The 26378-nt window shown below is 42.5% G+C and overlaps 1 protein-coding gene and 1 pseudogene across 1 annotated transcript in view; one reads left to right on the forward strand and one right to left on the reverse strand.

Moving 5' to 3' along the window:
• Positions 1-1746: 1746 nt before the first annotated feature.
• Positions 1747-14679, reverse strand: LOC143661109 (microcephalin-like; annotated as a pseudogene).
• Positions 1872-26378, forward strand: part of STON1 (stonin 1) — a 65543-nt gene continuing 41036 nt past the window's right edge. The window contains exon 1 of the mRNA XM_077134174.1: positions 1872-1955. The gene's annotated coding sequence lies outside the window, so the exon portion shown is untranslated. The remainder of the gene's footprint in view (positions 1956-26378) is intronic.

The following is a 26378-nucleotide window of genomic DNA, read 5'->3' on the forward strand; positions in this document are numbered from 1 at the left end:
CACTGGGGAAGGGTGGACTGAACACAGGACACAGGAAGTTCACTTTGGGGCTATGGCCAGAGGGTCTGAGGTCAAGGCATAGGAAAGGCAAAAGGTCACCACTTCTCTTTCCCTTCCCTTCCTCCATCTCTCCTTTGTTCTTGCTCTTTGCTCCTCTCAGCTCCTTACCAGAAGATTGAATTGGCCCAATACCTCTCTCGTTGCCTAGAAGAGGCTCTGAAAAGTTACCAACCAACTAGTCTGTTGACTTCTTATTCTCTGGGCTCCCACTTGCCCTGACCTCAGTCTTTAACCATCTCCTGGAAGGTAACTGGAGGAAGAGATTTGTCCATGGGGAGGTGAGGAAGCCTGGTGCCCTTTTCTGTTTGTTTAGGGTGTTTTAAGCATAAGCACAATTGGAAATGCTATCTGAGATATGAAGTGCCTTAAATAGATCTCAGCTGTGTAACTTCAGGCACTCCCATGGCCTCTCTGAATGTCACTTTCCTCAGAGCCCTCGGCACAGGTTTGAAACACTGGATGGTATTTGAGTGGGGGTATTGAATGCCTTTCCTACTCACCAGAGAACTCCAAGGTCAAAACAAGACTACATCTGCAAGGGCATTTAAAAGAGAATCACATTGCTCTGTAAAAGCAAGGAAGTGTTCAATCAGAATCCCCTCACTGCCTTTCCATCATCCAGGCACAGCCCATCAAGCCCTTCAAGCTCACCATCTTTCCCTGGGCCTAAGCCCTCTCTTCCCAGGCAGTCCACCTTGCCTGTTAAACCAATATTCCTCAATCACCATTTTGAGTCCACAAAGATTTATTAAGTGCCGACTACGTGTCAGGTTCTAGGGATTCAAAGGCAAACAGGTCACCACTTGCATTAAAACATTCCTTTGCTTAAAAACCTTCACTAGTTCCCTATTTTGTTTCATGCCTTGGAGGCCAACTTTACCTCCCCATTCAAGTGTATTTCCCATCTTCTCCTACACAATCTTTCCAGTCTTGCCAGCCTCCAAAGCACTATGTCCCAGGCCCCGAAATGCCCCTCCCCTCTGGAGCCTGTTCAAATCCAGGTCCAGTTTTCCTTTCCAGATTTGCGTGTCCCCTGGGACAGGTCACAGGCAGCCCTTCTTTCATACTAAATGGCTCCCAGTGAGGCAGCTGCAATTGAGGAAGAGGCTGAGACACCAAATGACAGCTCTGATGAGGTGGGGACTAGAAGCCACCCAAGATAAGCTCTCCTAGGGAAGGCAGCTTGCCTCTTTCTCCCGCACTCTTCAGGAGGCACACAGGAGGCGTCTATAAATGTCTACCTCCTGTCCATGCAGCTTGGCCCTTCCCTAAGTCATGCTGAGTTCTCCTCCTCCTTATCACTGAGTTGCTCAGGAGCTGGGTGAGGAGTGGGGGGACCCCATCTTTACCTTTCATCACCCTGAGACCAGCGTTGGTCTGGCCTAAGGGGAAGAGAAGAGGTGCTCAATAGAGGCTCCAAAAAGTAACTTGCAAAGCACAAACACAAAGTCCCCCCATCATCCCACCACCCAGACTGGGTCCCTAGGGGTGTAAGGAGTGGCTGTGACTTAAGGGGACGTCTAAATCTAAGTTAGATACCGTACTGCCTCTTCCTTCCCTTCTCCTCCCGACCCAACCCGGACTTCTGCAGGAGAGAGGAACTTCTCCGCCTCCTGGGGGCCGGAGCCTCAGCGGACGGAAGATGCACTGGAGGAAAGAGATTGGGGAATCAGACACCAGAAAAAGTCAGGGATCCCGGGCAGGAAAGCGGAGCGAGGGGAAGACCAGGCGGGGCAGGAGTAGGGGAAGGGTGGCGGTGGGAGCGGGAGGAGTCGAGGCGCGGTGACCGCCCCCTCCCCGCCCCTCCGCCCGGGTCGCCTCGGGGCCTCGCGCTCCCGCTGCTCCTCGCGAGGTGGATGGCGGCGGCCGGAGTCGGAGCCGGAGCTGTGCGGCCCGTAAGTGAACAGGGGACAGGGGCGGGGAGGCACGGGGCGCCCTCTCTGCATGGTGGGGACCCCCCCCCGTTCGCTGGGAGAGTTTGCGGGCCAGAGCATTGGCGTCCCCGCGCTCGGGCATCTCTGGGATTCGCCGGGCAGCGAGGCGCGGCGCCCGCATCCCCTCACCCCCGCCGCCCCGGAGGCGCTGCAGGCCCCCACCCCAGCACCCCTGCCCTGGGGGCGCTGCTGGAACCTGGGACTCGCTCTAAAGAGGAAGAAAAAGAGTAAACAGGACCAAAAAGAATCTAGAATCATCTCTGAGGGCCAGGGGTCAGGGGTTCAGACACACCCACGCGCCCCCGCCCCCCCCCCCCCCCCCCCCGGCCTCCCCAGCGCGGGGCACCAGCCTCGGTCTTTCAGCCCTTCCTAGGGGGCCTGGATCCCCCCAACCCCGGGACTCTCACTTTCCGCTTGCTGGCTCCTGTTAATTCGCGCTCCTGCCACCCCCGTTTCCCCGGGAGGTGCGTGGCCCCCGGGCCCCGGCTCCAGTCCTGGCGGGCGCCGACCCAGCCCGGCCCAGCGGCCACAGCCTAGGGACCGCCACGCTCACCCAGACCTTCCCAGCAGGAGCGACGTACTCTGGGATTTGGGGAACCCACAAGTCCTGTGGGTCCGGGGAAGAATTAGAATATCTTTCAGCTTCGGATTTTGCTTTTCGGGACCCACAAATTGAACCCTGTGGGTCCAGGGAAAAATGAAAATATCTTTCCCCTTAGGATTTTGCTTTAAAAAGTACCGATTTTTGTTCGTTTGGCATCTTTTTTTTTAACCTCTCCAGCTAGTTTTTTCTAATAATGGTACTTCATGTAATTAGCCTTTTTAATTCAGGGAGAATCAGGAAAAGAGAAGAAAAAAAAAAGAGATAAAAAAGGACTACTTGCTAAAAATAGTGTCCAGAGCCTGATGTTTGGAAAGGGAAGACCGGCAGTCCACAAGCACACTGAGCTTCAGTCCGGCTTGTTTGCAGACTGCCCAGACAGGCAGGCTGGAAGTTTTAATTTGCTGACATAAACCATGTTTGTTGGCATTCCTCAGCCTGGCAAGGCTACTCGGCTTTTCTCTGCCCTTCCTCTAGTTCTCCATCTCTCTCCCAACTCTCCCACTCCGACTTCTCTCATAAACAGGAATTGTGAAAACAAGGCAATTGAAGAGGCTAAATGAGCAGGACCAATAAAGGAAAAACAGCCTGGTTTGTTTTTAATCCCGAGGCTCTTGCTTCAACTTGACTTTGATTGGGTGGGAAAATGTTGAGTTCATTTGTGTGGTTTTGATGTTGGTTTTCATTATGGTTGAATCAGTATTTCCATGACAGGCTTGGTTCTCTGGGTGCTGAGAGGGAGTTTGTTAATTCTCAAATGGGTCAGGACAGATCAAGTCTGGAGTCTGGATTTTTTTTTTTTCTTTAAGGATTGATTTGATCTGTGTTGATATTGCAAACCTCTGCCAGCTCGCTTAGAAATGGAGCAGCAGGGAGCAGCAGCCTGAGCTGGGGTTTACTTCCACATGACCTAGGAAGAAAAAAACTTTACTAAGGAATGAGCTGTGTGAGCAGAATTGAAGGGGATGTTGAACTTTTATTGGTTTTAAGAATAACACACTTTCCAAGAAGTTTAGCCATTCACATTTTATATACAATCAATGAATGTGCTCCTAACAATTGTGTTACATCAGGTGCTGCGCAGCCTATGGTTGGCAAAGCCTTGTCAAAACAGGTCAAGGTATTGAACTATTCAGAAATGAAGATTTTATTTAAAAGTGTATTTCATTGGAAATAAAAGAGTTTATCTAAAAACGAAGTGAGCCTCTTCTCTCCATTAATTGGGTTTGACAGATCCCCATTAATGTGAATTAATAAGATTTTACCGTGGTCTTCAAATGTCAGTGATAAGGAAGTGTTCTGACTTAGATTTAGAGTTTGGAATTTGTTGGGCTCTGTTGCTTGGAAATACAGTGCACTCAGATAAAAATCTTCAGTCTCTTCCTCTTCCTGAGATTTTTAATAGTGTACTTAATGCCCTGTAAGTCAACCTTATAATACTGTTAGGAGAGAAACTGCCTTTCTGCCTTATTTGGCTTTTGCTCCACTGCATGAAATCTTGGGCAAGTGAGCTGGTTGCCATTACTGGAGATTTGCTGAACATCCCCAGGGTAGGCTGCTGTGAATCCTGGGGATGTAACCAAGGCCATCAAGGTGTCTCTGATCTAAAGAGCAGATGGTCTGGATGGTGAGAGGAAGGCTGCATCCCCAAATAGCCAGACAAGGCAGCCAATACTCACCTGGCTGGGTCAGATGAGTTGAAACACGTGACGTGTGGAACCTGCAGAGAGGAAAGAGGGCAGGGATCATTAAGAAGAAAAATAACCCAAAGGAATACCCTGTGGCCTTTTAAAATCTTTTACTGGAAGACTGAATGATGTATGGTGTATAGTGTTAAATTTTAAAAGTAAGTTATAAAGTAGAAAGCACTGTAATTTCACTCTTTAAATGTACATCCCCCAAATAGTGGAAGAGTATGCGTTGAAACGGATGATGGTGGTATAGGTGCTTTTGATTTTCTTTGTGCTTTCCTGTATTTCTCAACTGTTCTGCAACAATGATAGCTAACATTTTTGAGTAATAAGCACTTACATGTGTTATTTTAGTAATCCTTTTAATACTCTTTGAGGTAAGTACTACTATTATTCTCATTATGGAAATTCAGAAACTATGAATCAGAGTGGTAACTTGCCCAGCATTGCACAACCGCAAAGTGCCAGAGTCAGTGGCCAAAGTCTGTGCATTTTAATCTCTACAATCTACTGTCTCCCTGCACATGTGATTATTATTTTTTAATTGTAAGGAAAGAAAATAGAAAAGGAAAGGAGAGATATTTCATACTTTAATAAGAACTGATATTTTGATTAATTGCAAAATGCTTTTGTCTTTCCATCTCTTCCGGCTCACACTGTGATGTTTCCCATTCTGGAGATCCTTGGGAATTATTCCAGACTTAGAGGTAGATCACTTTACTCTTGGAACCAGATCTACCCAGAAGTATATGGAATTCCAGTGAAGTCTCCCAGCGTACCTGGGGTTCCAGAACCCCACGAGATTCTGGAGCAGTCCCCGTTCAGGCAATATTTGTTAAAGTAGTTTGGTGAATACTGGGGTTTTGCTATTATTGGCAGTACCAGGCATGTGTGATGGGTAGGAAGACCCTGTGGAAGTACCCAGGCTCCCGCATATCTGCATGTTACATGGAATGCCAAGATAGGTCAAGGATTTTACTATGAAATGATAGAATAAAAGAAAAGCATATTGGGTGGGCTATGGTGGTGCAGCAGGCCGAGTTCTCACCTGCCATGCCAGAAGCCCGAGTTCGATTCTGGTGCCTGCCCATGCCAAAGAAAAAAAAAGAAAAGCATATTGCTTCTTGGTGCTTATTACCGTGAAAACACAATAATAAACTATTTCTTTGTAGGCCTGGCTATGTGGGTAGCCCATGCATTGGCAAGTGAACTGGTTCGGTGGACATGGAAATAGTGTGAGTGACTCTGGGGGTAGCTCTGGGAAGAAAACACAGGGCTGTGTACCGCCATGAGTACCATCTTCACAGGCAAGAGGTCCCCGGATTACACCTAAATGTCCCCAGAAGTGCTGTCCATTCTGAAACTCCTGTCAGTTAAAAGAACACACCTTAAGAAAGGGGCTTTATCTCTTCTATTCCTCAGGAAAGAGATTTCTGGAAACCAAGAAATTAAGAATTAAACGATCATGATTGGGTGCACGGGTGGTTCAGTGGTTAGAATGCCCACCTTCCATGTGGGAGACCTGGGTTCAATTCCTGGACCATGCACTCCCCACCCCCCCAAAATGATTATGATTACTGAATCATTTATATAGATGTTTTTTCAATAGAATCATTCTCAGGCCATTTCTCTTCTGATTCTAAATCATATTGAGGCTGACTGTGTTATAGAAATAAACTATTTTTTGGTTTTCCATAGGCTTGTAAATAAAAACTTTCCAGTTTTTTCAAAATACTGCTCAAAGAGCCATATTCAGGAATGCTATTAGAATTAGAATTTGTCATTTTAAGAATTTCAGTAATCTATAACCAATTAGGGACACTTGAACAAAAAAATGCAGTTAGCACCCCAACTAAGAATTTAAACAGACACTTAAAACTTGCTATATATTTAAGTAATGCATCAATTAATAAAACCGAACACATCAATTAAACAGGCATTAAATACTTACTGTATCTAACACACCAACTAATTGTTGGACTGCTTATTTTTCAGGAGTATAACTCCACAAACTCAGTTCGGAGCCTTGAACTCTGTACAGATGATCCTCAGGAAACAAAATGGTGTAGGGGTCAGAGCCAAGGGGGGTCGTTCTGAAAGTGGGGCCCAGGCCTCAAAACCCAGGTCCGGTGGACTTGAACCTCTGTACTAACTTCCCGATCCACTTTTACCTTCCTGACCCACTCACCTAGTTAGTAAATACCAATTAACTGTTTACTTATTTTCCAGGGCATACTCACCAATTTATTTAATTGTATGAGAAATTTCTTTCTGGTCAGAGTGCCCGGGAATAGTTCTTATGAGCAACTTGACCTTTTTTGTCTTGTTGGTTGTTCTAGTTTGCTAGCTGCTGGAAGGGCAATATACCAGAAATGAAGCAGTTTTTGAAAAGGAAAATTTAATAAGTTGCAAATTTACAGTTCTAAACCTATGAAAATGTCCCAACTAAAGCAAGGCTATAGAAATGTCCAGTCTGAGGCGTTCAGGAAAAGATACCTTGGTTCAAGAAAGCCAGTGATGTACAGGGTTTCTCTCCCAACTGGAAAGGCACATGGTGAACATGGCGACATCTGCTAGCTTTTTGTCCCTGTTTCTTGTTTCATGAAGCTCCCTGGTGTATGTGTGTGTGTGTGTTTTCCTTCTTTGTCGCCAAAGGTCTCTGGCTGTGTGGGCTCTGTAGCTCTTTCCAAAATGGTTCCCTCTTAAGAGGGCTCCAGTAAGCAACCCCACCTTGAGTGGGTGGACACCTCCATGTAAATCATCTAATCAAAAGTTACCACCACAATTGAGTGGGACACATCTCCATGGGAACAATCAAAAAGCTCCCAGCCAGCAATATTTAATGAGGATTAAAGGACATGGCTTTTCTGGGGTCCACCACAGATTCAAACTGGCACATGGGTGTTATGAACCCCTTAACCAATGGTGTTTCCCATTTCTCATTTGGTCAATACTTAGCTCAGAGCTAACTTTGAAGCTCACTTCTAAGCATATATACATAGGACTTTATAGCCTATAGTTTGGATAATTAATAACAGTGAAAGCCTTATATTTCCTACCTATGTTTTTCTCTGGTTCTAATTTCCTCACCCGTTTTATATTATTATTATTAGTTTTGGTAAATGTTATTTTGTTTTCTTTGTTACATTTTTTGTTTAATTATGAAAAAGTTGTGATATATTTAAAATATGGATGTATAATTGCATATTCCTATAACAAAGGCATCTGGAGAAGATTCATATCCTTTCACTGTATCTTCTGCATAAGTTTTGCCCTCTGTATAGGTTTTCCCTCTTTACAATCATCCACAAAATTTAGCTTATCATCATTTTGCATTCCACCTTCAGAAGTGGTATCTTCTTTCTGCCTGCTTTTAACATCAATCAATTCTTTATTTTCTCTGGTGCTTCCTTTCAAAGAAGTTAAAGTACCATGATGCCCTTTCCCTAAGCATTCCTTTTGATGAACAAGTTCATCAGTGATACAGGAAAAGTTATTTCCATCTGGGTATGCGTCTTCCTTTCTGAGGATTAGCTTGTCTACAACACACTGGAGTTTCTTCAGCTGCAGATATTTCTGTAGAAGTCTTGTAACTCAAAGTTGTATTTCCTTCACAATTTGTAGGTTTCTCAAGACTGAACCTAGTTTTTGCTGTTAAATTGGTTATGTTAACTGATCTACATTTTTTACCAATACTGGAAAAATCAAACATTTCCAGTGTGCTAATTTTCTCACTATTAGAAGGACTTCTGCATTTGAGCTGAGCAAAGCTCGAGGTTGTCTGACATTCAGAAAGAAGATCCCTTTCCTTAAGATAATCATCACATGGGGACTCCCCACAATCAGGAGCCTCTTTAAAGGCTTGGCCATAAACTATGGGCTATTTACCAACTTTTTAAAAAGTTGCAAGTTTGACATGGTATATTTCATGCCGTACTTTTTTTTTTTTTGCCATTTTTCTTTTGAAGATGAATGTGAGCACTCTGACATTCTTTTTCTCTGTGCTGAGGAACTTTTTGGAATTGAATTTAGCTAAGAGTGATCTTTTGTTGTAGATAAAGTAGAAGACAAACTATATTTCTTGTCCATTGTCTCCTTAGATGTTCCTTCAGATTGTTTTTGTCAGGGATGACCACTTCACTTATCTCTTTGCCAATTTATTTTTTTCCTTTGAAAGATTACTCATGAATTTCTGAGGAGTTGGCTCATTCAGGTAATGGCAAGATGCTGATGACTGAATGCTATTTGTTTTCAATACGGGTGAAGAAATACAAATATTTTTAATTTTTGTAATGAATTGTCTCAATTTCATTTTCTGATTTCTGCATCCTGAGTTTACACAAAGATCATCGAAAGATGAATGTAAAACACCAACAGAGGATTTAGTTGAACAAGAAGTGTCATGCGAAATGTTCAAAGGTGTTTTCACACAGTGTTAGCTAGATTATCATGAACCTTTTCATTCGTTTGTGAAGATATAGAGAAAGATTTTTCCTTTTCTCCATCGCTTATAATCTCCTCCTTTGCACTGTGATGATTACTATTAATTTTATTGGTAGGACTATACGTGAATGAACCTTAGGTTCAAATAAGAGGACATGTGTATCATTATCTAGAGTTTTTGGTTTTGTAGCTCTTTAGCCATTTTCTCAAATTTCTTTTGAAGTCTTTTATCATTTTCTGGTGTTTTGGAAATAAATACATTTTTTTTTAAATTTAGGTATAGTAATTGTTCATTAGTATTACCTGAAAGGAATAATGATTTATCAGTGTGTGCTCCAGCTCTCATGCATTTTACAACCCAGAGCACTGAGACAAGCTTTACCCCTTTCTTCTGTGCTTTGTCCCATGTGCTCTGGTACCCATCTTGGAATACAGCTGTGAGTTACTTGCTTGTTAAAAGTTTTGCAACCTTTGCTCCATAACTGTAAGTTAGTTTGTAACTGTCTTTGAACAATTTTCTGTTTCATTGGATGACCACACTTCAACATATGCTACTACATCTTTCAGGATCGAACTGCCTGGGGCCTTGGGAGGTGCCCTATGGGGATGGTGTGTGTGTGTGTGTGTGTGTGTGTGTGTGTGTGTGTGTGTGTGTGTGTGTGTGTGTGTGTGTGTGTGTGTGTGTGTGACAAACCCTTATTACATTTTAAGGGTTGCTGCAGTGTAGGGGTTGTTGCTCTTTCTGGGTTCTTTTTTTGTTTTTAATGCTAATGTAAATTTAGAAGTTCTTTAATGAAGGGGGTCTTGGGTAAACTTTAAAGTTTTCATGTTCCTGAAAATGTTTATTTTGCCATTGCTCACAAATGAGAATTTGGTCAGTATAGAATTCTACACTTACAATTGTTTTCTGTCAGAAGGAAAGTCTTCTTGCAGCTGTTACTTCTACTAAGAAGTTGTTCAAACACAAATGATTATCACTTCATTATAATCTGTCTTCTCACTGGTAGTTTTAGTATTTTCTCTAAAATGTTCTGTAGATTTGTCTAGGTGTGGATTTAGAGGTTTAGCCTACTCAGCACTCAGTGAGCAGTTTTGATTTCCTAGCAGTGTAATCTTGGGCGATGTACATACCTTCTCAAAGTCTCCTCATTTATGAAAGAGAGATAATGAGCATCCACATCAAGGATTATTGTGGGGAGATAATCATGTAGAATGCTGGAACAATGCTTGGTTTATAAGAAAGTGCTTAATAATTGTTAGCAATTATGGTTACTTATAAATGTTTCTGAATTTTTTGACCTGTTGGAGTTTACTAGTTTATATAAATGCTATTGTCTAGTTCCATAAGTAGACAATATTTGAAATGTTATGGAAGAAAATAATGCTGACATTTTGATTGAAATTCTGTTCTATATATATTCTAAGAGAACTGACATCTTTCCATTAGTAGTTGAATAATGACTGGTGCTTTTCTATGTAAGGTTCTTGCATAATGTTTGCTGTATTTATACCAAAGATTTTGTCGATATTTTAAATGTATTTTTAAGTTATTTTTTAATTGATGGAAACATTGCTGATTTTTAAATTCTGATCTTATATCCAATACCCCAGCTGAGCTACTTTCATTAATTCTAATCTTTATATAGATTTTCTTGAATTTTCTATATAGATAATGTTCTAGTTTGCTAGCTCCCGGAATGCAATATACCAGAAACAGAATGACTTTTAAAAAGGGAAATTTAATGAGTTGCCAGTTTACAGTTCTAAGGCCAAGAAAATGTCCCAATTAAAACAAATCTATAGCAGTGTCAAATCTAAGGCATCCAGGGAAAGATACCTTGATTCAAGAAGGCCTATGAAGTTCAGGGTTTCTTTTTCAAGTGGAAGGGCACATGGCGAACACAGAGTTTCTCTCTCATCTGGAAGGCACCTACTGAACATGGTCAGGGTTCCTCTCTCATCTGGAAGGGCACATGGTGAACACGGCATCATCTGCTAGCTTCTTCTCCTGGCTTCCTGTTTCATGAAGCTCCCTGGGAGGCATTTTCCTTCATCTCCAAAGGTCGCTGGCTGGTGGACTCTGTTTCTCGTGGCTATGTTGTTCTGCTCTGCCCTCTCTGAATCTCTTATTCTCCAAAATGTTACCTCTTTAATAGGACTCCAATAAACCAGTCAAGATCCACCCAAATGGGTGGAGACATGTCGTCACCTAATTCAGTTTAACAACCACTCTTGACTAAATCACATCATCCAGGGAGATGATCTGATTACAGTTTCAAACATACAGTATTGAATAGGGATTATTCTACCTTTATGAAATGGGATTTTGATTAAAACATGGCTTTCCTAAGGGGCATACATCCTTTTAAACCAGCACAGATAATCACAGAATAATAATTTGGTTTTTCTTTTTCATTTCCTATAACACATCTTTTTCTTGTTTTATTATATTGGGTAGGCCCTAACACAGTCTTCACAGGGTAGAGGGCATCCTTGTGCTGTTATTTTCTTTAGTGAGTACTCTAAAGTTTCTTCTTGAACATGAAGTTACTTAAGGTTTTGGTAGCTATTCTTTATCAAATTCAGGATATTTCCCACTGTTAATAGTTTTTAGCAATTTAAAAATGTTATGAATAAGTGTTGATTTTATTTAATGCTTTAAACGTATGTAAATGGAGATGATAATATATTTTTCTCCCTTAATATTCCAATGTGATCATATAAAGACTGCAAAAACTTCAACTTCTGACACCGACTACAAATATGCAGTAACTCAATTCTCATTCTAACTCCCCGGAGTCAGGCCAAATCCCACAGGTTAGGGCAGTTCTTGGAAAGATACGAGTTCCAAGCTCAGTAACTCACTTCTGGCCAACTGGCTACAGATTTGGGGGTTCCAGCCACCCCCTCAGGTTCTACAATTCAATAGAATGACTTCTAGAACTCACTGAAAATACTATACTCAACGATCATAGCAAAGGATATAAATCAGAAGAAGCCAAAGGAAGAGACACATAGGGCAAGGTCTGGGAGGGTCTCAAAAGCAAACTTAGGTGTCCTTTCTATAGGGAATTAGGCGTTATTTTCCCAGTACAGCGATGTATTTATTAATTGTGAAAGCACTTTCTGCTTTGAGTGGCTAGAGTTTATGTGGGGTTTCATTCTGTAGACATAGCCAATGGAATCATTGCCCATATGGGTGAACCCAGTCTGCGACTTACCTACCCTCCCACTTGCCCCCTAATCTGACTGATAGCTCCTTAGTCACATGGTTGGATCTGGGGTAGCCAGCCCCCACCCTGTGGCCGCAGGTGTGACTTCTCCATCCTGCCATCTCATTAGCATATGAAGTTTCAGGTGGGGTTTTGGGTCCACCCCGAAGAACAAAGGACTCTGATAACACTGGAAATTCCAAAGATTTAGAGGAACCCTCCGCAGGAGTCCTGCAAAAGGCCAGACCTCTTTTTTTTGGAGGCCAAAGTCTTTACTATAAATAATATTTTATAATACTGCCACAGGTGTTTGTATGTGTGTGTATAATTTTATTCTGTAGGATATTTGCTAGTATTTTTACTTTTACTCTGTGGGATGTCACTTGCTAGTATTGTTTTTTGGCAAGTGCAGGGTCCTGGAACCGAAACTGGCTAGTATTTTTACTTAGATTTTTGCCTATTTTCAGAAGTGGAATCGTCAATAATTTTCTTTTTTTATACTGTTCTTATATTGTTTGTTATCGTGCTTCTGTTAACTCCATTAAATAAATTGAGTAGCTTTTCCTCTTTCATATATATGTTTCATAAACAGTTTGTCAGAGATAAATTTTGTTCCTTGGAAGTTCGGAAAAACTTATCCATAAAATCATTAGAATCTCTTGTCTTTTATCAAATATGTGTGTCAGGTTTCTGACTACCAGTGCAAGTTCATTAATAATTTTTGATGAATTTAGGCTTTCTATTTCTTCGTGATTCTATTTTGATAATTTGTATTTGAGTATCCATTTCATGTGTTCTCAAATTTATCATAACCAGTTATTCATAATTTTCTTTTATGGTTTTCTAAAATGATCTTATGTTCCCTTTTTCATTCTAAATGTTGTTTATTTATGCCATTTCTTAATATAGGTCTATTTAGTCTTTTCGAATAAATGGTTTTTTTCTTTTTTTTGGTTTTCATTTCTTTTTTTCTCTTGTCTATATTTTTTCTTTATTTCTGGCTACTTGAGTTAACTCTTAGTTTTGTTTTCAAATAAATGCATTTAAAGCTGTATATTTACTCCTAAGTACTGCTTTAACCACGTCTTAGAAGTTTTGAGTTACTTCCATACCACTTGGCTCTAAATATTTTATACTTTGGTTATTTCCTTTTTAATCCATGGATTAATGAATTTTCCAACTTTTCAAAAATCTTTCCTCTTCATTTCTGGTTCCTGCAGATTTCCATTTATTTTTCTTTTATCTGTTTATCTAGGTTTTAGACATTGTTATCATACTTTTGTTCAGGGTTTTGAGGTATTTGGTTTGTATCAACTCAGTCCATCATCTGACTGAAGTCTTTAGTTATTACTTTTAAAGTTTATTTTGTTACGTGTAAGGTAGGCTATAAGCAGGGAAATACATATTTTAACTCTGGGATGCGAGCCTGCACTGCAACTGGAGCAAATGCAGCCTAGGTGAGAACCTGACAGCACGGTGTGCAGCCCCACCATCCCAGGTATCTCTCTCTGTCTGGCCACATGTTCCCAGTCCAGAGAGAATTTCCCATACACCCTGCTGCAGTCTCCAAATGCTGTCCCTTAGTCTTTGTAGTAGATTAAAACTACCTACCGACCAATATCTTCACCCATATCTACGTTGGAAGAAAAGACCGTTGTGGAAAGGCAGTAGTTCCTGTTCCCCTTGGCACGCGGAGCTGATGTTCTCTCTCTGCTGGGCATCCTTGTTTACCTGTGTCTCAAACAGTACAGAGAAGTTTGCTCCAACAATTGATTTTCTGTGTATTTGTGGCTGACAACATCTCAGGAAATGTTGATCATATCAGTGGAGCCTGTTTTCAAAGTTAGAGAAATCTGTACAAAGATAGCCTCTGTACACCCACCTGACGGACACTGTTCTTTTAAGGAACCCAAACCAGCAATTGGCCTTGGTCTTCTCTGTGACCCCCATATCAGCCCATAGCCCTAATCTATGGAATGTGGAATTGGGCAGATCCAAGCAGGAATCCAAGCTTTACTGCTGTATTAGTCAGGGTTCTCTAGAGAAACAGAACCAACTAAGAGCTTTATAAAAGTATCTCATGGCAACCAGAGAGGATCCAAGTGTTCAAAATCTACAGGGCAGACCAAGAAGCCTGCAACTCTGATGAACATCCCTGATGAAATCCACAGGTAAGGCTGGCTGGGTGAAGAAGTGAAAATTTTCTCTTCTCCCTTGAAAGCCTTCAACTGATCAGAGCAAACCCAGCTGATTAGATTCTCTTTTTGTGGAAGACACACCCTTAATTGATTGTAGATGTGATCAGCTACAGCTGCAGTCAATTGACTGGTGATTTAATAAAACAGCCACGACATTCCCTTGCAATAATGGTTAGGCCAGTGCTTGCCTGCCCGGAAAACTGGGCACCATCAACTGGCCAGTCTGACACCAGAATTAACCATCACAGTTACAAATATGATATGTGCCCTGGGGCAAGTTAGTTAACATCTTTGAGGCTGTTTCCTTCTCTTTACAACAGTAATAACAAAACCTACCTCAATAGGTTGTTCTGAAGGTTAAATGCGATAACATGAAACAATATGAACTGGGTGCTTGACATATGTACATGTTCACAAACCTTATTAGTCTCACAAACCTTATTAGTCTCTTCCAGCCATTTCTGCCCCCCTGCTCTGGTTCTTTCACACGGGGACTGTGCTTTGAAGGTCTGATCAGACCGACTTACGGGGAGAGGCCATGGTTAAACCTTCTAATTTCTTATGTTTTCATTTTAATCAATTTAGATTTTTCTTGGATGAATTTACTCAGAGCTTTTAGACCACCATTTTAATTTTGCCTCTGTACTACCTTTTAGTAGCTGTTACAGCTTGTGGATAGAACTTTCTAGAAAATAGCTATGTTGCTGCTTCCGAACCATGCCCCTCTTAGCCAGAAATATGTCTCTGTTCTCTTGTTCTTGCTCCTATCCTTTAAGGAGGTGAAAGCCCTTCATTTCATTATTAAAGATTACATTTACTGCATCGACCCCAGAGAGGGAGATGATTTAAGATATAAATATCTGACCTAGCTGTGAAGGATTGTAAAGGACCAGAATGATTGAAGGGCTAGTGGAGGAGAGTGCCAGAGGAGTGGAAGAACTGAACACATTCCTTGAGAATTTCTTAAGACCTAAAGTCTGCTTATTTTACAGCTCTCATTTACCTGCGCCCTGTGGAATCTGTCCTGGGCTCAGAGCATGCTGTGTTTTGCAAGTGTCTTTTCAGAAATAATAGTAGCAATAGCTGTGACTATTCTTAAATAAAGGAAAAGAACCTCATGAAAACAAAACATACTTAGAATTATAGATGTTTCTCCATATGAATATCAGTGCCCAAAATTAGTTTTTCCATTGGTGCACTAAGCCAAAAGTTTTATGGAAGTAGCATTGAGAATCTAATTTAAAACAGAAGTGGCCCAGAGTGCAGGGGAAGGACTGACTTGTTGGCCTCTGTTCATCCCCTTCGGCCTGCTCCCTGCTAACAGTAACTCATATTCAGGGTCAGTTGGGAGGAGGTGAAAGACAGTAATTGAGCTATGTGGTAGTTAGGTTCAGGTGTCAGCTTGGCCAGGTGAAGGTACCTAGTTCTGTTGCTGTGGACATGAGCGAATGGTATGTGAACCTCATGTGTTGCTCATTACATCTGCAGTCAGCTAAGAGGCATGCCTGCTGTAATGAATGATGTTTGATTTAATTGACTGGTACTTAAATGAGAGAGTTCAATGTAGCACAGCCCAAGCAGTTCAGCATACCTCATCTCAGCACTCCTTTGGAGATGCAGAAAGAAATCACCCCAGGGAAAGTTGTTGGAACCAGAGGCCTAGAGAGGCCAGCATAGATCATCCTGTGCCGTCCCACATAAGAAAGAACCTCATTTGAAAGGTAGCTGCCTTTCCTCTGAAGAACTAATGAAATAAATCCCCTTTTACTAAAGGCTAATCCGTCTCTGGTGTGTTGCATTCCAGCAGTAGCAAACTAGAACAGGCTATAAACCTTGTTTTTGTTGGCCTCAGTTTAGCATTAATGCAAAATTTAGAGAAATAGTTTCATCTCAGATCTTTACAACTGAGAACCTTCTCTTGTGCAGCTCTAGGCCTGCTGCTTGTCTGTGGCTTGCATCAGAAGTCTCGTAAATTTTGGGAAAATCCCCAGCGCTTTTCTACTAGTTATGGTTCAGTGGAAGGAGCCCCACTGGGGGTATTCTAAGTAGCACACTGCTGGCCAGGGATGTCTGATTTCCAGAAAAGCTATCTATTTAGGAAAAAGGTGTAGGGTAAGGTGAATGCTCACTTTTTCCTGATAGTTCCGGTATCCTTGGAACTGGATGATAATGCCAAAGTTTTCTAATTCCGAGATCATTTACCTAGGTCAGCACTTTTTCCCCCATTACAAAGGAGAACGTTGTTATTTTAGGCTTCCTATGTCATCCTCTCTATCATTCATCTTTGACAATAAACTCCAAGTGAGAATGGCTCTCTACCACACCCCATGGGGTTTACACAGCTTTTAAGGGCCCCCTGCTTGTTGGGATCTGCCACTCCCCACCCACACATTCCTGCCAGATGTTCCTACTTAAGTGCACACACAGGCCCTGCCAAGCACATGTGGTTACCAGGACAGCTGCCGTGTATTGCCCATCTGACAGAGAAGGGTGCCTTTTTACCATTCTCCCAAGGACACTGTATGGGCTGCCCCAAATGTACTCTACCCATTTGGGTGACAGGCAGAGTCTCACCACATCAGACAGGTGCTGGCAACAGCTAGATAATTCCTTATCAGGATTTTATATTGGAGGTTCCTGAGTTTTCAAATGCTGGACTGGATGATTTTAAAGTTTGTTTTTTTTTATGCCAAGAGAGCCTTTGTCATTAGCACATGTCTAGGTAAACACTTCCAGATCATGTAGCCCTTTCTTTTGTGAGATGATCTCAACACACCCTGCTGTCCTGGTGACCAGCCTTTGAAAACTCTTGAGTCTTTGTATGTTCCCATAAAAGTGTAGCTTGGGATTGACCCTCCAGATGTGGCCTGGCCAGCACTGACCACGCAGAGACACCTACCCTGGTCTGGACAGTACATTCCCATTAACGAAGCCTACTATTTCCCTCTGCAATTATTAGAGTGCCATGCAGAGCAAGTTTGTTAACTCTACCTCCTTGGGCCTCTTCATGTAAATTGCTATTAAGACAGGCTTCCTCCCTGCTGTATGGACCCTCTGGATTTTTTGAACCAATGCCTAGATCTTTAGCTTTGTTCGTTAATGAGATTCAGCTTTTTAGTGTGGGGGTCCTTGATTCTTTTTTAAAAATGTTTTTTATTTTCTATTTTCTGTTTTTTTATTTTTATTTTTATTTTTAATTAATAAAAAAATTAACAACAAACAAACAAAAATATTAATATATCATTTCATTCTACATATGGGTCCTTGATTCTTGATTCCCGCATTTGGAATATTTCTTTTTGACTTTGACTTCATTTCTGACTTCCTTCAAGTCAAGGGTAAAAGGACCTAGGATTGAGCCCCATTGTCCATAGCCGGAGGCCCCGCTCTGTGTATGTTGGTCTCTCCACCAGGCCTCATTGTTCAACCAGCTCTGAATGTGCTTACCCTGCACGTCAGCCTGCTCTCATTTCTGCAGATTGACTGTGAAAGCATCTGCACTCACTAATGCCCTTTTGGCAGCAATTCCTGGTCTCTCACAAAAGGAATTGAGGTTTTTTTGGTACAACTTGCTAAACTCATGCTGGGAACTTATCATTTGCCTTCTCGTCTGTCTAATTTTTTACATGTCATCTACTTCATAACCTGGCTTAGAACTTCTCTAAGAATCAACATTAGGTATTCTAGTTTCTTCAGTCCTTTGTTTTCCCCGTTTTGAAAATTGGAGTAGTATCTGCCTATGTCTGGTCTGCTGGTTTTCTTCTATCATTTGTGTACCGTCAAAGCTGATCCACAGTCACACAATTCAAGTTCTAATTCAGTTGGCTGGGGATGAACTCTTCTGGTCCTGGAGGCTTGAACTCCTATAATTTCATTACTGTTCCCTTCTCTTTTTTTCTGACCTTGGATAGTATCAGTTCTCTCTTAATCTTATCGGCTCCTACTTCTTCCCTTTGAGGCTTGCTCTTTTTGGTATAGAATGCTTACGCACAAAGGGAGTTAGTGAATTGGACCTCTCCGGGGACATTGCACAAATTTTCCAGGTTGTGGGCTTATTTGTTCCTCATTTGTCTCTCTCCTGAGCTGACCTATAAAAGCAAGCAGTAGGGAGCCCTGGCTTCTCCTGGTGTATGCATGTGCCTCCTCAAGTAGTAAGCAGACTTCATTTCCTTCCACTCCAGTTTTCTTTTCTGAGGCTAAATTTCACATGCCTCTGGGTTAAATTTTCTGACCAGACATTGACTCTTGGACTCAGAAGGTCACGTTCTGTCCTGGGAACTTTTCTCTTTGCCTTCTTGAGAGCCTCATACTTTACCCAAATGCTTGCTTGCTTTCTCTTCTGTTTCTTTTCCCATTTTACTTTTATTTTTCATCTCTTCTTTCTTAATTCTCCATGCGTACTGAATACTGCAGCATTTCCACTTGTGCAGTGTTTTTCTTGTCAAATTCTTTGCTCTCCTGGTGTCCCAATGACTAGGAATGTGGGTGGTTTGTAAGCTCCATTGTGCCTGTGAAGAAAAATGCCCCAAGAGGTTAAGTCATGTGCTTAATTTATTGACAGAGCCAATAACGATTCAGACCCAGACCTAGGGCCCCTGACTCCTTCCCAGACTGGAGATCACACAGCTAGTAGCACTGGAGCTGTGCAGAGCTTCAAGCTTTTCTCTTTGTGTGGTCATTGTACCAAAAGAATTTACCCCGAAAGCAATCCCAGGCCTCTAGAGACTCATAGTCTGAGAACACACTGAAATGAATTCACAGGAGTAAGAAAAAAAGAACTTAGAGAATGTGTCATGTTTTTCAAAGAAACATTCAAGTCCCTCCCTTACATGATACTCCCCACAGCCTCTTGAGATGGATGGGAGAGTCCATGTGAAGGTCAAAGTCAAGATTAAGGATATAGTCCAGGCTGCTGTACCTGGAAGAGCCCTGAGCAGATGTACTGGCTCCTCCTCTGCAGACCCTCTATGTGTGGGCATGGGGTGGTGGGGTAGGCCTGGCCTCTGGGTTCCATCTGAACCAGTTGGGAGAATGTAAGTGCAGATGGGAGGTAAGAGTGCAGGGTTAAGGAGCCAGTTATTAAGACGTGGGCAAGGTGGGCAGTGGCCCTTTGAGGAGTGAGGTGGCGTTCTAGGATTTGGGGGGTATGTACTTTAGCCGGGAATTTTGAAAGGTAGAGAGGGACCTCCACTTTTAGCTAGTTAGTGGAGAGGGACCTCCACTAACAAATGTGTCTTGTTAATGTTGTTACAGTTGTGGGTTATTTGACCATTTATCCGGAAGATGTCAGCAAGCATCTGCTGTACGTAAATTAGTCTCTACGTATTTATAGTTTTTCTTATGTGGACCTTTTATATATACTTCATAAATTTGTCCTTATTCATACACAAATTATGGGAACACCAAGTATTAGCTGCCATTTTGTGAATTAGGAAACTGAGGCCCAAAGGGAGTGATTGGTTTGCTCAAAGTCTGATAATCAGAAGCTGAGCCACTTCCAAAATCTGTGTTTTATTATCTATTTTACTGGTAATTATAGCTGCTTTTCACATGTTGAGTAGTTCCTAGTCTTCAAAGTCTATGCTTGGAAGAGAAATAGAGAAAAACACCTTCGGAGTTACTGCTCAAGTTTTCATTTATCTTTGGAGGCTGGAAGCCTAAATGCAGAGTTGAAATTCAACCTGAGCCCCTTTTGTTAATATCCAAGTGGGCGTTTGGATGGTTTGTATACAACACATCTGTTTAGACTTGAAATTAGTGTCTGTGCCTTGGTGCATAGTGCAGCAGGGAGAAGGGGTTGGGCTATAGGTAGGGGTTTCCTTGGTAAAGTGGTTATCGACAAGGAGGCAGGGATACTAGTGCAATCAAACTTCCTCCTGCAGTGAAGGAAGACCACTGTCCCCAAGCTCCCAGGAGCTCAAATATGTAATTCAGCTCCCAATTCAAGTCTTCTCTATCCCCCTTGTTAGTGCTGTGACCAAGGGCCTTGCCCCCAAGCCCTGCCCCAGTCCTGATGGCTCCATTGCTCCTGAGCCCTGGAAATTGGGCAAGCAAGCAGTATGAGGCTGGTTCTGGAGAGACCTCATCCTTTGGCTCAGCTGGATGTCTTAATACCCTCCTGAATCGGGCTTCCTCATCTCTAGATAGTGGTGCCTGTGTGGCCGGGCAGCTGCCTGGGGTTCGGATAGGTGCTTTGATGAATATCTTGATTTCTTGGGAGCCTGGGCCTGGAAGTTAATTTTTCCCTGTCAAAATGACCTTCTGCTTCTGCCTGTCCACTTCCCAGCCAGAAGCAGCTGCTTCCCTGTACTTTCCTTGGCATGGTTCTTGCCCAACAGGAAGCATGGAGGAAACTCTGGGATGAATCAGCACTTGGTTTTAGTGTCAGGTACATTTTTCATTGACTCATTCATCAAACATTTATTGGGCTTCAGCCCCTCAGTACTGACCAGGGTAGGGGATCAGGCACAATAAGATCCAGGCCATCCCTGGTCTGGGATTCCCCCAAGCTGTTGTTAAAAGAACTGTGATGGTGTAAATAAAAAGTGCTATCTGGAGCTCCATCTTGGACCTCTGGGAGTTAGTGACCCTGTGCTCTTATTTCTGCCAGACTCTCCCAGCCCCTGCATCTGCTTTGGGAGCCGTGCCCTGTGGTCCCAGGGCTGCACTGCCCACTGCTCCTATTATCTACTGCTGCACAACAACCACTCCAAACCATAGAGGCTAAAACAGCAACTCAATATTGTGTTTCCCTGTTGATTTAGACTCGGTGGGTGGTTCTTGCTTAGGGTCTGCATGTTGTCGCAGTGAGATAGCGGCTGGGCTGGAATGTCCACGTGGTGTCTCAGCCTGACTGCTCTGTGTGGCTTCTCTGTCCAGCAGGGTGGCCTGGGCTTCTAACATGGAGGTTCAGGGCTCTCTCAAGCCGGAAGCCAAAGCCTCTGGGCTGCAGGAAGGCCCTTGAACCTCCCACAAGCCTCCCTGCTTTCAGCCCAGTTACATAGCTGTGGATGCCTCCCCAGAGGGCCCGCGGTGTGCCATAAGCAAGAGTGTGAAGGTCCATCAGAGAGAGAGAGTATGGGGGGGAGAGGGGAGAGCCCCAGGTCCTGTCCCATGGAGAACTGCCAGCACCTTCGAGGCTGGCCGAGCACCTTAGTCTGCTCCGCTGGGTCTGTCTACAGCTCGTGGGCCTCAGCGGGGCTGTGCAGACACCTGGCTGGCATGGCCTCAGCCTCAGAGCAGGCTCTTGAGGAGACTGGGAGTTACTCATTTAAGTGAAACTCAGTTGAAATGGAGGAGGTCAGTCTGCCATGGGCTCATGCCAGGTGGAGACTTAGAGATCTGTAATTTTTATTGTTTGTTTGTTTTTAAATATTTTTATTGAGAAATCTTCATGTACCATACAGTGCGTCCAAAGTTTGCAATCGGTGGCTCACAATATCATCACATAGCTGTGTACTCATCACCATGATCACTTTTACATTTGCGTCACTCCAGAAAAAGAAATAAGAAAAAAGAAAAACCCCATCCATCCCATACTTGTTATCCTTCCCTCTCATTGACCACTAGTTTGCACTCTACCCACATTTTTTTAAAACCCCTTATCCCCCCCATTATTTATTTATTTACTTATTGCATGTTGTATGGCAGGGGTCACATTTCATTCTTTTTCCATGTGAGTATCCCGTTACTGCAGCACCATTTGTCGAATTTTTGGTTTGTTTTTCTTTCTTTTATTTGCTTGTTTGTTTGTTTTTGGAAAGTTCATGGGCCAGGCAGGAATCGAACCCAGATCTCCCTCATGGAAAGCGAGAATTAGAATTCTACCACTGAACTACCCTTGCACCCCACTTATTTATTTTATGTTCTTATTTTTTACTCATTTGTTTATACTCGGGATAAAGGCAGCATCAGCCACAAGGTTTTCACAGTCACACAGTCACACCATGAAAGCTATGTAGTTATTTAATAGTCTTCAAGAATCAAGTTCAACAGTTTCAGGTGCTTTCCTCCAGCCACTCCAATGCACCAGAAACTAAAAAGAAATCTCTATATAATGCATAAGAATAACCTCCAGGATAAACACTCAACTCTGTGTGCAATCTCTCAGCCACTGAAATTTTATTTTGTCTCATTTCTCTCTTCCCCCTTTTGGTCAAGAATGCTTTCTCAATCCCATGATGCTGGGTCCCAGCTCATCCCTGGGAGTCACGTCCCATGTTGCCAGGGAGATTTATACCCCTGGGAGTCATGTCCCATGTAGGGGGGAGGTAGTGAGTTCATTTATTGAGTTGGCTTAGAGAGAGAGGCCACATTTGAGCAACAGGAGGTTCTCTGGGGGTGACTGTTAGGCATAATTCTCAGTAGGTTTAGGTTCTCCTTTGCAGGAATAAGTTTTATAGGGGCAAGCCCCAAGATCGAGGGCTCAGTCTATTGAATTGGTTGTCCCCACAGCTTTTGAGAGTATGAGGAATTCCCCAGATGTGAAAGTTTAATATTTCCTCCTTTCTCCCCAGTCTATCAAGGGAACTTTGCAAATACTTTTTTATTCTCTGCCAAAATTACTCTGGGATTTATTGGGGCATCACACTTACCTGTACAAATAAACAAGATCTCACTGTTCAAGATTCCGTGTAATTATGATCGAATAAACTGACTATATCTACAAATTAGATAATGCACTACTAAAGATATAAATTTTGTACCAAATAAGCATCCCTTCCTTTGGTCTCACACAGAAAGCTGAAGTTTTAAAATATGAACTATATCATCCTTTACCCTGTATTCTGATTTACGTTAGTCCTATCCAGATCAGCTTTATTCATATCTCTAGTCAAAGCCTGATCACTCTTTCAGCTTTTTGAGCAGTTGCATATGGGGTAATGCTGACTTTTATAACTTCAGTTCTCTAACTCTGAGTCTCGGTTGTTACACAATTACCCAAAGTTCCAGAGAATGACCAGATTATATACAAATAGCTCAGCATCTCAGAATTTAGAAATAACAGTTATAACTCCATAATATATGTGACTGCTGTAAGAGCTTACAATCTAGGACCTTTTACAATAGGCCTCAACCTGATAACCCATGCTCTTGAACTCAGTTCCTCAAGTTGGTGTATTATAGTTAGCCCATATGAGTGAGACATGATCATGTTTCTCTTTTTGTTTCTGATATTTCATTCAACATACTGTCCTCAAGTTTCATTCACCTAGTTGCATACCTCATGTGGGTTTAATATAGGTGATGCCCACTGCCGAGAATGTCAGCTGGCCCATCCATTCATCATACCCCCTTAAACATTTTTAATCAGACTTTGCTTTAAAAGTGTGAAATTCTTCATTAAAACCTTTGGGCCTTTAAAATGTGGGAAAATTTGCACGTGTTTGCAAGCACTGTCTGGGGACTTAAGAGACATGAGTATTATTTTTGTGTTCTGATACCTGCATTTGAGATGACAACCCCAAGTAAATGTTCTTCTTTTATAATTGGGTTGTAAGTAGGACCACAAATGTGTTTTCTAATCTTTTCCTAGTTTGGGGATCACTCAGATTGTTATAAATTTATGCACATATATGGCTATGGGTTTCTTGGTAGTGGAGTGGATAGTAGCAAATATGCTTTTCCTCAGTAATTCAGTAGTTCTTGCCTATTTCCCACGGTGATGTAGCATTTCTGGGTGAGCTGAGTGGTTGGCAACAGCTTAGGACTGACCATGGATAAACCAAAATGCTTAACAATTGATTCCCAAATAATTTCTGTTTGGCTCTGGGGAAGACATGCAGCCCTGACTGCCTCTGAGGTTGGCTCTGAAGTTTGTGGCAGAGAGAGACCTGCCATAGTGTTGATCAGGTGTACGTAACTGGGTTTTGTGTAGGCTTGCTGGGTGAATAAATCCAGGGGGGAGAAATTCCTTACACTTGGGTTAACTGGCACATGGCCCAAGCCAGCCAAAACCCAAGTAAGGAGTCCAGTAGCTAATGCCTGATTTACTGCCCATGTCTTTGCCCGAGCGGATGCCACTGCCCCCACGAACACTTTCCTGCTCCTAAACCCGTGGTGTCCTTCCTAACCTCTCAGTGCACCTCTACAAGGAAGATGAGCATGTTTTGTCTTTGATTTGTTGACTGTTTTCTCTGGTCTTTCCTGCCAGTTTATGAGCACCTTAGGAGCAAGAATTTATGGCAATAATAGCCCCTATTTCTGATTGCCCCCAGCTACTGGCCGTTTTTCATATGTCATTGCATTTAATGTGCAGAAAAACCCTCAAACATTACTATTAGGGCTCAGGGAGTTAAAGTCACTTGTTCCATACCCCAGAGTTGGAAGTCCAACACAAGCCTCCCTGACTGCTAACCCTTCTTTTCCCGCCATATAACACACGCGTCAGGTTGTACTCATCTCTGTGGGCTCCACGGTGCTTACCCAGAACCCAGGCCCGAGTGTCTCACGTAGGCAGATCTGACTAAGTGAGGACTGAATGAGCCGGGAATGTGGTACAACATTTAGCAGACATTTTCCAAAGCCCAGCAAGAGCAGAGCTTCTGGCCCTCTGGGCAAATGATGGGTCTTAACGTCTCATATAGACCATTCCAATCTGAATTTAGTGTGTGGGAAGGAATTACATTTTAGAGTGTTAAATATCCTTTCTGGGACATCTGGCTACTTGCCTCTTCTCAAACCACTAAAAACAATTACATGGTAATTAAGAAAAATTATTTGACCAATTTTCATAGTCAAGTGATTGAGTTTAGTTATCTACCCACTAAGTATTTAAGAGAGAATTCCTCTTTATTGTACTTTAAACTTCTTTCTGCATATCTCTGTGGGCCTGCAGGGGAGAGGGGAAAGGGGGGATTTGCATATTTCAAAATGCATGATCTGAGTCCGGCCTCCTTCAGCTAACTTTATCCCACAACCATTTTCATAGTTTTCTTTTGAGAATTCAGAATCAAAATTCAGAGGCCATCATCTAAGTAATTGCAGGATGCTGCACCCCTGCTCTGGGGGCCTGTGTGGGGATAATGCCCTTTCTCATCTCTATGTGCTTTGCTCTTTCCACTCAAGAACCCACGGGGACATAAATACCAGAAGGCAGCCCTGAAAGCAGGCCTTGTTTGCAGGCTCCTGCCTGAAGGACGGCGTGCTTGTCTGCGTCCTTCCACATTCAGGCGTGGGCTGGATTTTTTGGAGAGTGGGAAGCCCTCGGCTCCTCTTTATGCTGCTCCTGAGACCAAAGATAGATGGGGAATAAGAGGCAAAAACTGGTTGAGCTGGGAAACAGCACCGTACCTTGGGACACCAGTGGTGAAGGAAATCCAGGAGCAAGTACGTGGAGTGGGTGGGGTGGGTGGGTTTGGCAAGACAGCGAAAGCTTAACCCTGCTTCTGCCCCTGTGTTCCACATCCACACTGGGGGAAATGGGCCACATGCTCCTTTTGTTCCAGACTGCCAGCCTGGCCTCAACCCCACCCACTGCTGAAATTGCCCCCACTCCTGTTACTACTGACCGAATCACTAAAGCAACAAGGCTCTTCCCCAGCCTGTGTGAGAGACCTCCTTCCTGTCCTGGGCCCTTGCATCTCCCAGATTTTACTTTGGCCTTTCCAGGTGTGTTTTCCTTTCTCCTTTCCATTTTTTCTTTCTCTGTTGGGACTCAGTTCTCAGCTTTGGGCCCCCTGTAGCTTCTCCCATTCTTTCCTGCATTCAACTCTCGCTTAACCCTGAAAGACCCCCCAACTTGACATTAAAAAAAATTTATTAGGAAAGTTGTCGGTTTACAGAACAACCATGCATGAAATACAGGATTCCTGTATATCTCTCCACCACCAACATGTGCGTTGGCAAGGAAAATTTGTTACAGTTGATGATAGCACTTTTTTTTGGCAATTCTTTTTTTTTTTTTAAACAGTAATTACATTTGTTACAGTTGATGAAAGATTGTTGAAGTAGTACTATTAACTATTGTCCATAGTTTATGTAAGGGTTTTCCCCCTATATTCCCAGCCTATTATTATTATTAATTTTTCATGCATGTCTATTACTTAAATACCCATAAACTAGATAAAGGGGCTGTCAGCCTCAAGGTTTTTACAATCACTTGGTCACAAGATGAAGGCTGTATAGTTATGGAGTCATTATCAAAGATCAAGGCAACTGGAGTTCAACAATTTCCATTAATTCCTTCTGACTATTCTAATTTCTAATTCACTAGAAACTAAAAAGAAATATCTATATAA

The sequence above is a fragment of the Tamandua tetradactyla genome, chromosome 17 (genome assembly GCF_023851605.1).
Source record: "Tamandua tetradactyla isolate mTamTet1 chromosome 17, mTamTet1.pri, whole genome shotgun sequence".
Classification (NCBI taxonomy): domain Eukaryota; kingdom Metazoa; phylum Chordata; class Mammalia; order Pilosa; family Myrmecophagidae; genus Tamandua; species Tamandua tetradactyla.